Raw genomic sequence first — 15409 nt, 5'->3', positions numbered from 1 at the left:
CTGAGCCCTGCTGATTTGATCGCGGCTCCCCTTAAGACCGTAAGAACTGCCACATCCTTGCTCGAGCCCTGCGGATGTGGTCCTGGCTCAGAGACTATCCCGGTCCGGCTGGACCCAAGATCTACTCGTATCCCCCAGCTCGAGGATTGAGAGCTGTGCGCCGGAGATGCACCTGCATCTATCTTGAACACTAAGACTGTCCCGCTACCCTAATCCCTACCGAGACTCTTGGAGCCCTTGCTCTACTTGTACATAAGAATCCTGTGGATCATAAAGATCCATTTACTTGAGATATAAAGAATACGTTCTCCTGAAAACCTACAGTGTGGTGTCCCTTTGTCAAGTGGTGCTAGCTCAGCGCGTGCGATCCTAGATTCGAGACTCTCCCCCTGAAGGGTCTCCCGCCAGTGCTCGGTAGTGTTCCTAGGAGAGGGGGGTCACAGGGTGGTCAGGTACATATTCTGGCCTCCCCTGGGATCGCCCTTCTAACATTGGTGGCAAGCGACGGGATACGAGCCCACAATCTAGAGATCGTACAGTGAGCGGCTGACACACTACCAAACAAAGATGGCAGAAGGAAACACCATGAGTCCCACTGAAACTGATGCGAGTACTACGTTCCGTGCAGAACATCTGGAAGAGTACACACACAAAGAATTGAAGGAATTTTGCAAAGAACGGAAGGCCTAAAAACAAAAGAAGATATGCAAAAAGCCCTACAAGCCTGGGTGGAGTCCGGAGCACCACTTCCCCAAACAGGAGGAGAAGCGGAGCAGCCGCCCGAAGCCGGACTCGTCCAAAAGGGAAGCAGCAGCACCCAGGTACGAAGCAACGCACCAGATGGGGGCCTCTCCCCGGAAGAGCTAGCGGTAGAAAAGCTACGAGTGCAAGGGGAGTTGGAGGAGAAGAAACACCAACGAGAACATGAAGGCAAGAGACTTCAGCTAGAGCATGAGTGCGGCTTGAAGGAGATCGAACTGAAGGTAAAAAGCGAAGAAGGCCGGCTCCCGGAGCCAAAAGTCCACATGCCCAAGGATGTGGTGAAAGAATACTATGAAAACGACAATATCCAGCAGTGGTTCAAGGCCTACGAAGTCGCCATGACCTCCCACCGAGTTCCACAGAAGGATTGGGGGCTGGGCTGTGGGGTCGATTCGTGAGCGAGGGGAGAGACACCCTGCTCGACCTGCCGTCCTCAGTGCAGACCTCCTACAGCCACATGAAAGAGGCCCTCCTAACGAGATACGGGCTCACCCCCGAAATGTATCGCCAGCGGTTCCGAGACTGCAAGAAGCTCCCTGGCACCACGTGGGTGGAGTACGTGAACTTTTACAGTCGAGCATTAGAAGGATGGATCAAGGGCAGCAAAGTTACCACCTTTGAAGAACTAACCGACCTCATTGCATGGGAACACTTGTCCTCGAACTGTTTTGTGGAACTACGCCAGCATCTGCTTGACAGCAAGCTTGCAGATCCAAAGAAGCTGGCCGTCGAAGCAGATCACTGGGTGAACACCCGGGTCCCCCGGTGCCCGGTGCCCCGTAGGAGACTACCCCCGAAACAGTCAGGGATCTCCCCGCCAGAGAGGGGGGAAACCAAGGAAGACAGAGGGAATTCCAGTCAGGTCCCCAGCGTAGTCCCCCCAGAAGCCAACCCCCGAACTTTCCAGCACCCCCGCCAGCCAGTTCCGGTCCCCCAGGTAGACACGGGCACCGAGTCACCATCACATGTTTCCGTTGCCAACAGCCCGGGCATTACACCAGTGACCCCCAGTGTCCCATGGCCCAGCGACCCACCACGACAGCTCCCCCAGCCCGACAGATGACCAACGTAGCCCTAGGGGAGGAGATGGAGGACACTGAAGAGTGGGAACCTGCTGCCATGACCCTAGTCTCCCTAGGAGACCGAGAAATGGTTCCCGGAGCCCCTCTCTCCGCTAACACCAAAAAGTACCGGCAGCTAGTGACGGTTAATGGCCAACGAGTGGAGGCCCTTCGTGACACCGGGGCGAGCATCACAGGTGTCCTTAGTCCCCTAATCCAAGAGGACCAAATCATCCCGAATGTCTTGTGCCCCATACTCTCCGCCGACAATACAGAGAGCTTGTGCAAAATGGCCTTGGTACCGTTCGAATGGGGGGGAGTGACAGGCAAGTTATGCTTAGCTGTCCGAACCTCACAACCTGTGGACTGTCTCCTGGGCAACGACCTAGAAAGTTCCCCGTGGGGACAAGTTGAGCTCAAAAAATACCTGAGCATGATGGGCCTACCCGAATGGGTGTGCGCCACCACGCGATCCATGTCTGCCCGACTGCTCCCCCTCGGGGAAGTCGAAGCCGAACCTCCCAGCCACACCCCCGTAGACGAAGACAGGGACGACCGAACCGAGCCCAACGGACTCCCCCCAGGAGGAGAAGCCGACGACGAAATCTTGCATCCCGATCCTGCACAGATCACTGAGCTAGGTGATCTTCCCGAGTTGGCACAATGGCGTCACGAGGGAGGCCCCTCCCGAGAGGAGTTCTGCCGGGAGCGAGCCATCTGCCCTTCCCTGGTCGGACCCCGGCAACAGGCCGAAGCCCAAGCTGCGGGCGACCAGTCCGGAACCCATTTAGTCTATTGGGAGAATGACCTCCTGTACAGCGAGCAGAAGTCTGCCGAGCTAGGGTCAGCCCGAGTGCTGGTGGTACCCCTATGCTTTCGAGACTTCCCCCTGGGCCTGGCCCACGACGTACCCCTGGCGGGATACTTGGGCCAGAACAAGACCTATCACCGCTTAGCTACGCACTTTTATTGGCCAAAGATGCGAGCGAACGTAGAGGCCCACTGCAAGTCCTGTCCCACGTGCGAGGCTAGTGGGAAAAGTGGAGGAACGCGCAAGGCTCCCCTCCAGCCCTTCCCCGTCGCAAGTACCCCCTTCGGGCGAGTCGGGATCGACATTGTGGGGCCCCTAGACCCTAGAACCTCTCAAGGTCACCGATTCATCTTAGTCCTGGTGGATCATGCAACACGATACCCCGAGGCCATTCCCCTCTGCACAGTAACGGCCCCCGTGGTGGGCCGGGCGTTGAAGGGGATCTTTTCACGGGTAGGTTTACCCCGAGAGGTCGTGAGCGACCGCGGCATGAATTTCATCTCCAAATATATGATGCCCTGTGGCAACAATGTGGAGTGTCTTACAACTTCACCACCCCGTACCATCCCCAAGGAAATGGCCTAGTAGAGCGGTTTAACCGGACCCTGAAGGGGATGATCATGGGTCTAGAAGAGCCCCCCCGGCGTAAGTGGGACGTCCTCCTTCCCTGCCTCCTGTTCGCCAACCGGGAAGTCCCCCAAAAATCCCTGGGGTTCAGCCCGTTTGAATTGCTCTACGGACATCCCGTCCGGGGGTCCTCAGCCTGGTCAAGGAAGGGTGGGAGACGGCACCCCTAGAACCACCCCCAGATGTGTTTAGATACATCCTAGCCCTCCGAAACCAGACTCGGAAGTTCCTAGCGCTGGCCAAGGCCAACCTCGAGGCGAGCCAGGAGGATATGAAGCGCTGGTATGACCAGAATGCCACTCTGGTCGAGTTTCAACCGGGCCAGCAGGTCTGGGTGATATCCCCGGTGAAACCCTGCGCCCTCCAAGATAAATGGACAGGGCCTTTCAAAGTCGTGGAGCGGAAGAGCCAGGTGACGTACTTGGTGGACATCCAGTCCCCTCGGAACCCCCTTTGGGTCCTCCACGTGAACCGCCTCAAGCCTCACTCCGTGCAGACGGAGTTGAGTTTGCTCCTGGCCACCGACAACGGGGAGGAAGAGGAAAACTGAGCCTCTCCCTGACCTCCTGTGTGCCAAGGAGAAAGATGGCTCCGTAGAGGGAGTGAGCCTCTCTCCCTCCCTCACTCCCCAGAAACGTGAAGACTGCCGCCAGCTCTTGTGGCAGTTCTCTGATTTATTCTCTCTGGTCCCCAAGGTCACCGACTGGTGTGTCCACAACGTGGACACCGGAGACAGCCCGCCGGTGCGACACAGAGCCTACCGCGTACCCGACCGAGTCCGGACCTGCATCCAGGCCGAAGTCTCAAAGATGCTCACCCTGGGGGTGGTCGAACCTTCCGACAGTCCCTGGGCCAGCCCGGTGGTACTGGTCCCAAAAGCCGCGGCCCCTGGTGTCGCCCCCGAACTAAGGTTCTGTGTGGACTACCGGGGGCTCAACGCAGTCACCCGAGCAGACGCCCACCCTATTCCCCGCGCAGATGAGCTCATTGACCACCTAGGATCTGCTCACTACCTAAGTACCTTCGACCTAACCTGCGGCTACTGGCAAATTGTGCTCACAGAGGGAGCCAAGGAGCGGTCCGCCTTCTCCACCCCGGACGGGCACTATCGCTTCCGAGTGATGCCGTTCGGGATGAAAAATGCCCCGGCCACCTCTGAAAGACTAGTAAATCGAGTCCTGGCCGGGCTGGAAGAGTTCAGCGCCGCATATCTGGACGATATCGCGGTGTCCAGTTCACAATGGAGCGAGCACCTCCGGAGGGTGGTGCTGGCCCTGCGCCAGGCAGGCTTGACAGTGAAGGCTAGCAAGTGCCAGATTGGGCAGGGGTCAGTGGTCTACCTAGGGCACCAGGTCGGAAGCGGGCAGGTCGCCCCTCTCCAGCCTAAGATCGATACCATCTTGGCCTGGGAACCACCCCCACACAAACCGAGGTCCGAGCCTTCGTGGGCCTCACCGGTTACTACCGGAGGTTCATAAAAAGTTATGGCAGCCTACTGGATCCCCTCACAAAATTAATCTCCAAGAAACAGCCCAAGAGAGTGCAGTGGACCCCCTCCTGCCAAGAGGCGTTCAACGCCTTAAAGACCGTCATGTGTACTGCCCCCGTGCTTCAAGGCTCCGACTACTCAAAGGAGTTTGTAGTCCAAACCGACGCTTCTGACCATGGCATTGGGGCCGTACTGTCCCAGCTCAATGAGAAAGGCATAGATCAGCCCATAGCTTTCATTAGCAGAAGGTTACTGCCCCGAGAACAGAGATGGAGCACCATCGAACGAGAGGCGTTCTGTTATCCTTCTAGTCCTCGGAATCAGCGTGATGTAAAATTAAGGCCACCTCCTGATCTATCCAAACCTCGAATGCTGTGAAAGCCAAGGGTTAAGGAAGGATCAGATGAGGGCAATGAAGCCCGCGGGGAAGGAAGGGAACTGTGGGGAGGGAGACCTGAAACGACAAACAATAAAGATTGTTGAACCAGTTCTTTCTCTGGAATATCCACAATATAACCATGTAACATAAACCACTGATCTACCCCCTCACTCACTCTACCTGGAAAGGAAACTAAAGACGCTGTACTGTAGAAGATAACGACTCTTCACCAACATCAAAGCCTGGAAGACTAAGGACAGCGCTACTTCCCACCTGCAACACAGAAAGGAATAACAACCCTTACCCACTGTCCTAGTATGAGCCTAACGAATCTGATATACATACATATATATGTGTATAAGGCTTATACCTACCACCCTTTGCTAAATCTATAGCTCAGTAGGGGAGATCAAGGAGTAGTCCGAAGTTAGTCTAAATATCTAAGAACTTAATCCAGAATGGGTTACTTCACCCAGTAAGTATGGAGAACTGTACAGTACCTTCTGTCAGAAAACACCGAGTCGCCTTAGACTATTCAAGGGACTGGAAGGTACGAGTATTGCTGTAGCGCCAGAAACGATGTTCCACTGCCAGGGCCGCAAGACGCCAACTCCGTACAGGAAGAACCAATTACCAAGCCTGGTAATGAACTTCCGAGGTTTGTAGCGTTTTCGTCCTCCGCATGAGCCTTAGCTTCAGACTCCCCAACGGAGGGCAAATGTAGCAAACAAAAGTCTTTTACAAAGAAATACAAAGGTCGTCCTCCGCATGAGCCGATCCTGGCTCGCCCAACGGAGGGCAATGCGGGATCAGATTAATTCCTTTGTACGCATAAACAACCGTCCTCCGCATGAGTCATTCAGGACTCACCAACGGAGGACCCAGTGGAAACAGAAAATCGGCAGGATAGCCGCTCGTAAGAACCACACGAATGTGAAAGACCAGAAGCTTACAATTCCAAGAACAAGAACCCAAAGTACAGAGTCTGACTAACTCCGCTGCCGGTTGAAAGCAATCTCGAATATCCGACACAGAGGACAGGAAATGACTCCCATATGAAACCTTCCATCGGCTCAATACCGCTAAGAATTCTGGGATCTGTAGTTTTCACGAATGCACCAACTTGATGTTCCCAACGTTATACAGCAGAGGAGGCGCTCTTCTGGGGAACATAACACGTTCGCCGTAGTCTGTGGTCTCAAGAAACTACGACCCTACCTATTCGGAACCCACTTCCGAGTGCAAACAGATCATCGACCCTTACGGTGGCTCATGCAGATGAGAGGAGAGAACCCCAAACTGCTGCGATGGTCAATCTCCCTCCAGGGGATGGACTTCACAGTAGAACATCGCCCTGGTACTGACCTCGCCAACGCTGACGGCCTCTCCAGATCCTTCCGCCTCAGCGAAGAGAACCCCCAAGAGGATGGGTAGTTGTCCCCGACTTTCAGCTGGGGGGACGCGTGTTAGACCCGGCCTCATGGCCTGGTCCTCCCTGACCCATGCACCACACAAGGCCCCTGATTATCACGGCCTACCCGACCATTCCCTGCATGATCCACACCCACGACACTGGACTTCCCCGTCCTCCCCCCTCCATCTTCCCGGGACCGGACGCACCCAAACCCTATAGGCCCCCGGTGCCCATTCCCCTGCACCTAAGATGGCCACCCCCGGCCCCAGCACGACCTCGGCCCTAGACGCGGCATACCCGGCTGGGGGGTAGAGCGCTCCCCGTGAGTGAGAGAGGTAGGAGTAGTTCGATCACACCTCCCCTCGAGAGATGGGTTTCGATCGCCCATCCGGCCTCCCTGAGGGCTGGCTCCAAGCCGGCTGCGTGTCTGTGATCCCTCCAGACCCAACTTGAAAGGATGAAAGAGGCCGCGTGGGAGGAACCCCCAACAAGCGGCCCCCAGGTGCTAAGACCTCTGCCTGCGATGACTCCAGACATCAAAGAGGAGCAGTCATATATCAAGGGGTGCTCTGGGATGATCAAGTTAGTTGAATCCTGGAACTACGAGAGCCCTGCTGACATCGTCACGGCTCCTACCCGGCAGAGAGGGACTTCTGCCCGAGACCATCTGAGTCCTGCTGACTCCGTCGCGGCTCGTACCCAGCAGAGAAGGACTTCTGCCCGAAACCATCTGAACCCTGCTGACATCGTCGCGGCTCCTATCCGGCAGAGAAGGACTTCTGCCCGAAACCATCTGAGCCCTGCTGACATCGTCGCGGCTCCTACCCGGCAGAGAAGGACTTCTGCCCGAATCCATCTGAGCCCTGCAGACATGGTCGCGGCTCCCTCGCAACCTTGAGAACACCTGAGCCCTGCTGATTCGATCGCGGCTCCCCTTAAGACCGTAAGAACTGCCACATCCTTGCTCGAGCCCTGCGGACGTGGTCCCGGCTCAGAGACTATCCCGGTCCGGCTGGACCCAAGATCTACTCGTATCCCCAAGCTCGAGGATTGAGAGCTGTGCGCCGGAGACGCACCTGCATCTATCTTGAACACTAAGACTGCCACGCCACCCTAATCCCTACCGAGACTCTTGGAGCCCTTGCTCTACTTATACATAAGAATCCTGCGGATCATAAAGATCCATTTTCTTGAGATATAAAGAATACGTTCTCCTGAAAACCTACAGTGTGGTGTCCCTTTGTCGAAGTGGTGCTAGCTCAGAGCGTGCGATCCTAGATTTGAGACTCTTCCCCTGAAGGGTCTCCCGCCAGTGCTCGGCAGTGTTCCTAGGAGAGGGGGGTCACAGGGTGGTCAGGTACATATTCTGGCCTCCCCTGGGATCGCCCTTCTAACAGTCGTCTGCACCAACCGCTCCTGGGACACAAAGGAAGAGCCCTGCAAGAGGTTCTGATACTTCAGCCACCAGGACAATTCCTTGGCAATTCCCACACACCCCGGAATCAACTGCTCATAATTCTGAGACCCTAGACTCCAATGCCCCAGAACATGATTCAGCAGGGGGCACAAGTGCAAACGGGCCCAAGGAACAATCATTAGGGTAGCAGAAATCAACCCCTAAACCCATAACCACTGTAGAGCCATGGACGACAGGGCTACCAACATCATCCTCAGCTCACGCACCAGAGTCAGTCTGCGGGGTTCCGACAGGAATACCTTCCCAATTTGGTGTTGAACAGCCCCCCAATAAACAGAAGTTCATGAGTGGGGCACAGAGGTGACTTTTCCAAGTTCAGTATCCACCCGAACTGCTGAAGGAGCCAGTAAACCTCCCGGGTATGTGCCTGAGCCTAAAGGAAAGAAGAGGAAGATATCAACCAGTCATCCAAGTATGGTAACACCTGGATCCCCTGGGCATGCAACAACCCCTCACGGGACATTACAAGCCAGAGAGAGATGGCGCATTACAGCATTTCCAATTAAAGAAGAGAGGTAACATCGTTGCTGTTACAAACAACTGTCTACCATTAATAATTGGAATGAGCATGCAACACCAAACTTTCTTCCAATTTCAAACTAAGATCCTTATTACGAGTAAATCTAGAGGGCTATTTACTATCATGTGATTTAAATAGTGATTACTGATAGTAACTTCAAACTTTTGAATTAATTTGTAAACATTCAGTACTCGATGGAAATAACAGTGAAGGCTTATGTATACATGTGTTTTTTCTAAACAGAGCGGTGCTCCTCATTTACCTGAGCTGCAGCCAGGTGAGGTGAGGCGCGAATCCCACACTAATTGGGTGAGTGTGAATATGTCATTAAATTAGTACTGACAAGTCACATCAATAACACTACGGCTGAGTGTATAGTTATATAATTGCTAATGTCATGTGTGTCTTTTCACTTTCCCTTCTGTTGATGTGATTTTATTTGTAGATTGTGGTGGAGCATCTGCACCTGGAAATCAGGTGATATATTTCCTTTTTATTTTACCTTTGTCACTATTATTACAGCAGTAGCACCAACTAGGTCCTGAAGAATGCATAGGTACTTCCATAGATGCAGAAACATGTTGACCACTCGCTGAGCAGATATTTTGTTAAATCTGCTTTTTACACTTTGGTTTTTAGAGTTAGGAAGCTGAGAGAAACTATTAAAATTCCTTTTTCTACTTAGTCTTATCTAATTTTATATTCTCACTGATCACTTCTTTGCACTGCTTTTTTCAGCTGTCTTATTACACTGGGTCCGCCTAATAGACAATAACTGCAGAGTCTCTCTATTCTCACAGTCCTCTACTACGTCTGTTATGTTATGTTATGTTATAGGTTTGTTGAGCGCGTCAGCTGCCCCAGCAACGGGGCGTCCCGGCGCTAAGAACCATAGCACAACCTGCTGGGGGGAGGGTAGGGAGAAAAGAGATTTACAGACGTGGGAAGAGGTGAGTTTTAATTGCTTTGCGGAAAGCGGCTAGGTTGTCGAGGCGGCGGATGTGGAGGGGCAGGGAGTTCCATAGTTTTGCTGCCAGAAGTCTGAAGGAGAGACCCCCGATGCGGCAGAGCTTTGTGCGGGGGACCACTACTAAATGTTGACCCATGGAGCGAAGATTGCGTTGGGGGGTGTAAGAAGTAAGCAGCGATCGGAGGAGTTCGGGGCCCTCCGTTTTAAGGATTTTGAAAGCAGTGGTGAGGGCCTTAAATTGAATGCGGGCTTCCACAGGGAGCCAGTGGAGTCTCTGTATGGTGGCTCTAACAGAGCACCTTCTGGGAAGGCCTACAATTGCCCTGGCCGCAGAATTCTGAATTCGCTGAAACCTGGTTGTCTCGGCTTTGTTAGCACCTAATAATAGGACACTCGCATAATCCAGTCGGGCCAGGATGGTGGATTGGACAATGAGCTGCCGTGTTTTGGGGTCAAAGAAGCCTAGAATGGGATTAAGGCTTCTCAGCAGCCCAATGCAAGTAGCTGCTACCTTTTTGGTGTGAGTTTGGTAGTTCAGCGCGGAATCTAGCCATACTCCTAAGTTTTTGACCAGAGATTTAGGAGGGGGGGTGGGACCCAGCAAGGGGGGCCACCAGTGGTCATTCCAGCAGCTGGGGTTCTTACCCAGGAGTAACACCTCGGTTTTCCCTGCATTCAGTTGTAGGCAATTTTCAGTCATCCAGTTGGCAACTGCGGCCAGCCCATCCCTAAATTTTTAGGGTTGTGTGACTGCGAGGGCACTAACTCCTGGGTAAGGAGTACCCAAATGATGTGCTAGTGGCGGTACAGTTAGACAACTGATGGGAAAATTTTCACCTAGAGCCTGTGCCTCACGTGCATGTGTTTTGATTGTTTCACGTGATGCGACTGATGAATGTAGTCTCCACCCTTCTCTCATTTTATCATGTCAATGGATGTTTGTGATTTGATTTCACTTTCTTAGACTCCTAGATACCTTTTTGTGTATACTCATGTTCTTGACAGGGGCATGTATCTAGTATGAGTCGGTAAATCAGCCCTTCGACCCCCTTCTAAGTAGTTTGTGAAATCATGCAACAACCCCACCAAGGGTGCCAACACCTTAGTAAACACCCTGGGAGAGGTAGACAGCCCAAATAGCAATACCTGAATTGGTAATGATCGATGCCCACACAGAACTGTATAAACCTCTGAGAAGCCATGTGAACCAGCACCTGAAAGTAGGCATCCCTGAGATCCAGAGAAGCCAGGAAATCCACCACTGGCATGGACGGCAGAATCAGCTGCAGTGACACCATTTTGAAGGACTGATGAGAGATGCACAAATTCACCGCCTTCCGTTCCTGGACAGGATGCAAGTCCCCATTTGGTTTTCGGATCAGAAACAGGATCAAGGAAACCCCCCGACTCTGTTGACTCACAGGCACCCTCACCACAGCCCCTTTGGAACCAGGTCCTGAACACCATCCAACAGACCCCGACACTTGACCTGAGACCTTGGAACAGGGGTAGCTCTGAACACATCTACAGGTGGAACGCCAAATTCGGTCTGATAGCCCAGCTTGAAAATGCGCAGGACCCATTGATCCCAACGAACTCCTCCCACACTGGAAAAAAAGTCTTGCGGCAACCCCCGACCAGCGTCGCTCTCGAACCCCACACATAGTCATGATTAGGATGGCCCTGAAGAAGAGGAGGCACCCTGCTAACCCAAGGACTTGTGGAAGAAAGGGACACCCCGGCCACGTCCCCTTCCACGAAGGGGCTGGGTGGCCATTTTAGAAATCAAAACGCCTGCTCAAAACCCGCTTATAACCAGCAAACTTCCCTTTCTTTGAAGAGCAGACCGGAGCCAACAACGTTTTGTCCTCTGCCGTCTTTTTAATCAAGGACTCCAACGGTTCCTAAACAGCCTAGAACCAATGGAAGGAAGTTTCATGATGTCAGCCTTCTACGCCACCTCTGCTTACCAAGGTTTAAGTTAAGCCATAACTGTCTACTAGCTATCACTGAGGCCCCAGGTGCAGCACTAAGGGAATCGAAGGACAAATCAGCCAGAAAGCATAATTGCTGCTCCAACATTGTCAAAGACTCAGAGGAGTCCTCATCCTGTAATAGTTACCCTGACAGTCCTTCAGAAGGGCCTCAACCAGGTAGCTAGTGTAAGCTGCAGAACAAACTGCAAGGTTAGAGGCTGCAAAGGACCTCTTCAAAGCCCCTTCACCCTCTTGTCTCCAGGATCAGAGGGAACCGCATCCTCAGAAACCACCAGGCTCTGAGATGCTAGTCCCGCCAGCAGGAAATCCATCTTCACCACAGGCGGAAACTCCTATGAGAACCCTTTCAGAAGATATATTTCAGCCAGGCACCTAGGAAAAGTATGATTGTCAATATCCTTCCATTTTCCCTCCAATACATTCCGCTCAGCTTTATGAATGGGAAGGCACTCAGGTTCCAGACGCTGATAATTGGCAAAAAAGTCCTCAGACTCATCACCTTCCGTGGGATCCGGGAACCCTAAGTTGTCCCGCACATGCTGCAGAATACTGTGAAGGTCAGCCCCTTGGACGAAACGACCCTTCACCTCCTTATCTGACTCCTCCTCAGGATCAGGGACAGCCGTGGCGGAGAGGAGTTGGCCTAACGGCTAGGGCGCTCGACCTCGGACCTGGAGGAACTGGGTTCGATCGAGTCTCGGTAACGACGCCAAAACCTCCTGTGATTCTGGGCAAATCACTTAATCTCCCCGTGCCTAAAATGAAAGTAACTGGAAAACGTAAAAATGTAACGTAACTGGAAAAATATGTAAAGCGCTCTGATACCTGATTCGATTCGGGTCTAGTTCGCGCTATATAAAACTCTGCAAAAAAAAATTCTGCCTCTTAGGCGCCTTGGATTCCCTATCCAGAAATGCAGCGCAGCTGCCACAGCAGCTTCAATCATCATCTGCACCTCTGACAAGGAAGGTGCTGTGGAAGGCTCAGCAACCACCATCTCTTGGTCCTGGAGCCCACTCAACTCAGACCGCCTCTCATCCATGATAAACAATGGCCAGAGGAGCACCACAGACTGATATACGCACAATCACCAATCAAATTATTACCCCGTCAGGGCCAATCCCAGGCAGTCCCCAGAGAAAACAGCCAATACCACCAGGCCTGGAGGCCCACCGCAAAAGACATCCAATCATGACCACCGCCATCCAAATAAAACCCTGGACCCGACTTGGCCCCCGGCTCTAATGGTCCAAAGCAGAGCACCATATGCAACCCCTATGCCAAGCAATTTCCGGGGAATCTCACCCCTGAATCAGTACATAACCCCTTTGGGAAGCATAACGATTGTACAGGAAAGTGCGTAAACAGTGTAGAATGCCATACAACCATATTGCAACCATCATTTGGAAAGCACATACCTGTAAGGCTCTGTCTTTCTACCCCTGAAAAAAAACAAAATCTCTGATCACTTAGAGACCATAATCACTGGGAACCTCAGGATACATTCCATGCAAAGGACCACCTGCAGCCAAAGTCAGGCAAAAATTGCCAAAATGCTTAAAGAAGTACTTCCCGTGAGTACTACTGCTTTCTGCGTACCGGCCCTGTGGGTAGGGAGTCATATCCCCCACTCCGGTGCTTTGTAGGTGTCAGCAGCCACCAAAACACACAAGAGAGGGGTCCCACTCTGCCAAAGGGACAGGACGCTGCTTGACACAATGTCTAAAAAAAGAATCCCTTTGAGAATTTTTAGCCCTTGACTCGGATGGGCTAGGGAGTTTTTTGTTTTGAAGTTCTGGAGAGGAGCTTTTGCTCATATGGTTATGACTGTGAAGGGGAGGTAAGACGAGGAGGTAATGTGCATATTGATGGACTTAATTGTCAAAACAGAGTCAGGTAAGTGTTAATCAGTCAGTCATTTGTTAAGAGCACTACATACCGCGAGGGTCTCAAGGCACTGGGGGGGAGGTGGGGGCCGCTACTGATCAAACATCCAGGTCTTTAGTATCCTCCAGAAGGTCAGCAGGTCTTGGGTCTGGGCCATACATTTGGCCCAAAGAGACAAGCAAATGTTTCCCATTTTATGGGTCGATGTCCACATGAGCTGAATACAAGAAAGTAATCAAACTGGATTTTATGCATGGGTTGCCTTGAGTAATATTTTGAATCCCCTCATGAATCAAGATGGGATAAGAAAACTATACGTTGCGATTGTGGTGTCTCAGCCATCTGGGCGCCTGAAACCCACAGTACCTGGTATGGCGCAACGCTTCCCGGCCTCATAAAACGCAACAAGAAATGAGTAGTTGAGGTTTTTGAGTCTCATTCATATTGGGCTGCCTTCCCTTATGCTACTACTGCAGGTCTACATTGGCAATCACCTGTTAAAGGGTTTGCAGCTGCCTTTAAAGTTACTCCACAACTAGTCTCGCCTCTTTTATCCTCGATTTCTGCCTGATTTTCCCAATGCATTATGTTTCCTGACATCTGGTGTATAATATAATTTCCTTTTCCTGTTCTTTGCCTATGTAAGGGCTTCAGTCTGCTTGGAGGGTGCACTGCAACAACGCTGTGTTCCTTTGCTTGGTTCTTCACTCCCTCCTCTTGCTGATACTAATTTTTTTGCTCCAGAAGAATTCCTCTAGTGGATTCTGATTTTCCTCAGTTCTTTGAAGTCTTCAGCAAAGAGGATTTTGCTTGTGCCCAGGGCGGACTGGGAACCAAACCCGGCCCTGCCAAAGTGCTTCGCCGGCCCCCCCAGGAGCTGGAGGTGCGGCCGAGCTGTTTGCCACAGCAGATTTTGTTTCAGCGGCTGATATTGCAGCAATGCTGCAAAAACGGCCCTGTAATAAAATTGGCCCCCAGGGGCCCAAAACCGGCTACCAACCCTGGTGGCCCACGGGGAAGTGCCCGGGGCCCGTTACGGCCAGTCCGGCCCTGCTAGTCCCTTTGGCGTTTTTCTCTTGAGAAGGTGACAGCTTCTCCAGGGCACTTGACTGACACATATTCCAGTTTGTGGTGACATGGTGGATTCCGGAGACAGTGGAAGACTCAGATTGCGGGTGAGCGTCCAGCCCTGGACAAACAGGCCTGCAGACGCGGTTCGTCCATTGGGGCGTGGGGGCGTAGCCCCCCCTGCTCGAAGCCGCCCGCAGCTCCCTCGGCGACAATCATGTCAATGAATCAACATGACGTCAGACCGCCCAGCCCCTTCAGAGTCTGAAGGGGTGGGCGGTCTGGCGTCATGTTGGTTGATTGACATGATTGTACAGGCGGCAACACAAGTGCGCATGCGTGAGGATGGAGGGTGAATTTTTACCCGTGCCCACGCATGTGCACTTGGGTTTTTGCGACGTTGCGGATGCCCATTAGGAGCCCTAATGGGCGTGCTGCGGGCGAGAAGGTACCTGTGCCCCTGGGGCCAGGATTGGGCAGGGGCGCTGTGAGCCTGTGACGTGTGGGGAGCAGAGCCCAGAGGTGGCGCGGACCGGGACCAGCAGCAAGGTAAGAGTGTGTGTTTTTCTTTTATTTGAAAGTGTTTGGTGCGAGCGTGCGTGCATGCATGAATGTTTGGTGGAGAGTGTTGCAAATGGATGTGTTTGTGTGTATGCGTGTGTGAATACATTTCTTTGAGTGTTGTGTATGTGGGTTGGGGGGGGGTGGTCGCCGTCGGCCTGAGTGGCCTGGGGCCCGCACTCGCAAATCAGTTTGCGCCCCCACCACAGTAAAATGTCACCAGCCGCCCCTGCAGGCCTGTTCACAGTCCCTAATCAGACCCCGCATGCTCTTTTACACTATGATGCACAATGAGAACAAGAACCAAGAAGCTCAATTATTTCAAGATGTTGGGTTTTTCCTGGTGGACAGACTTCTTTCTTCCCTGAACACATTTGATAACACAC

This window comes from Lissotriton helveticus, chromosome 7, assembly GCF_964261635.1.
Source record: "Lissotriton helveticus chromosome 7, aLisHel1.1, whole genome shotgun sequence".
Classification (NCBI taxonomy): domain Eukaryota; kingdom Metazoa; phylum Chordata; class Amphibia; order Caudata; family Salamandridae; genus Lissotriton; species Lissotriton helveticus.
The sequence above is the reverse complement of the archived record's forward strand: the minus strand, read 5'-3'. Positions refer to the sequence as shown.